The following is a 1,840-nucleotide window of genomic DNA, read 5'->3' as shown; positions in this document are numbered from 1 at the left end:
AAATTGAGAAATTGAGAAAAAAAATCAAGAAATCAAGAAAGAAATCAAGAAATTGAGAAAGAAATCAAGAAATAAATCAAGAAAGAAAGAAAGAAACCGAGAAACTGAGAAAGAAACCAAGAAAGAAATCCAGAAAGAAACCGAGAAAGAAATCGAGAAAGAAATTGAGAAATTGAGAAAGAAATCGAGAAGGAAATCAAGAAAGAAATCAAGGAAGAAAGAAAGAAACAGAAAGAAACTGAGAAAGAAATCGAGAAGTCAAGAAAGAAATCAAGAAATAAGGAAGAAAAAAATTTAATACTATTGCTCCCTGTCCTATCACTGCCCTTCTGAACAGCCTCTCCTAAAGTGCTCTAACAAGGAGCTGCAGCAGCAGAACGAGGGTCTGAGGAGCATTAAACACAAGTTTCCTGTTGTATCCCCAAGGCAGGGGACACACAGGAACAGCAGCCACAGCCACCATTAAACGTGTTCAGCAGCTCTCAGGATTTCTCCACTCTTTACCTGTGGGGACACAGTTCAGCAATTTGAGATTTGACCACGGAATAAAAATACATAGTGAAAGCCCAGCCTTGAGTAGTTCCCATCACCACTTACAGGATCTCCAAAGGCCAGGAGGAGTTTTAAGAACTGTGACTGTAGTTGTTTGCAATGAACATGGATGGAGAAAAGCAATCATGCAATTAACAAAGGAGCTAAAAATAAAAGCTGCTTTTATACCAGACCCAGAACAACCTTGCTGGGGTCACAATGCAGCTTTTCAGTGAACTGCTCAAGTGAAAACCAACAGAAAATGTCTGTCTGACTGAGGGAAGCAGCAGCAGAAATATTTCTCAGCCTGTTCTCTGCCTCCCCTAGGCTAGGCAGGAACTGAAATGCAATTCAAATTCACTTTTCCAGCCAGGAGCATTTCCTGCTGAAATGTTTTCTAAAAACGACAGATTCAGTGCTGCAGACGGAGGTGCTTTAGCCTTGGAAACCTTCAGAACATAAATTTTGTATTTAAAATTGGAAAAAGTTTATCTTGCTCAAGGCAGCACTAGATCCAAGATGATTTAAAAAATAGAAATCACTGAATCAAATGAACATTTTAATTTCTATGTATTAATCTTTATAACCCCACATACAGGCTACATTATGAAGCTATCCTTAGTGAAAGCATTAAAGTAGTCCCTGAGGTTTAAAAATCAAGGCTGACAGCATCTCAGATACTTTAAGGAAATCCTAAGATAGCATTTTTTATTTTAATACCAAGAGCACAATTAAGGGTTGACCTTCACCTTGTATTCTTAAAGGTAACCTTCCATTATATTTTCTATGTATATTCTAGTTCCATATAATAGTTGGCTTTCTTAATAGGAAATACACCCATGAACACAATAAGCACCTGCTGCCTGGTTTTCTGGTGTTTAACCAACAAACTTCCTTCAGAAATGCAAGCAGAACAAACAGCTGAATACACAAACATGCTCTGAAATTCATGTAATTATGGAATTTAAGGCACACAGATTTAGTAAAATACAAACTATGAAAATAGATTCAATGCCACAACTTCACACCCAGGTATCTGGGGTATCTGGAGGTGTGTTGATGCCTCTGACAAAATAGATCTGCTTAGAGATGCAAAAGGTTTGGTTTTTTTTTAATCCAACCTCTAAACATAGGCACACTTTTAGCATTAAGGTGCTTAAAAGCATGATTTCATTTTTTTTATTGCATTGGAAAAAACCCAAAACAAACTGCAGATATATAAATGGATCCAATACCTCAAGGTTCCTCCGCAAGTCTTTGCTCTGGTGGCACTAGTGCTGCTAAAAACAAACATCTCAAAGGTCACAGG

The sequence above is a fragment of the Calypte anna genome, chromosome 12, assembly GCF_003957555.1.
Source record: "Calypte anna isolate BGI_N300 chromosome 12, bCalAnn1_v1.p, whole genome shotgun sequence".
Classification (NCBI taxonomy): domain Eukaryota; kingdom Metazoa; phylum Chordata; class Aves; order Apodiformes; family Trochilidae; genus Calypte; species Calypte anna.
This window is presented reverse-complemented; position numbering follows the sequence as displayed.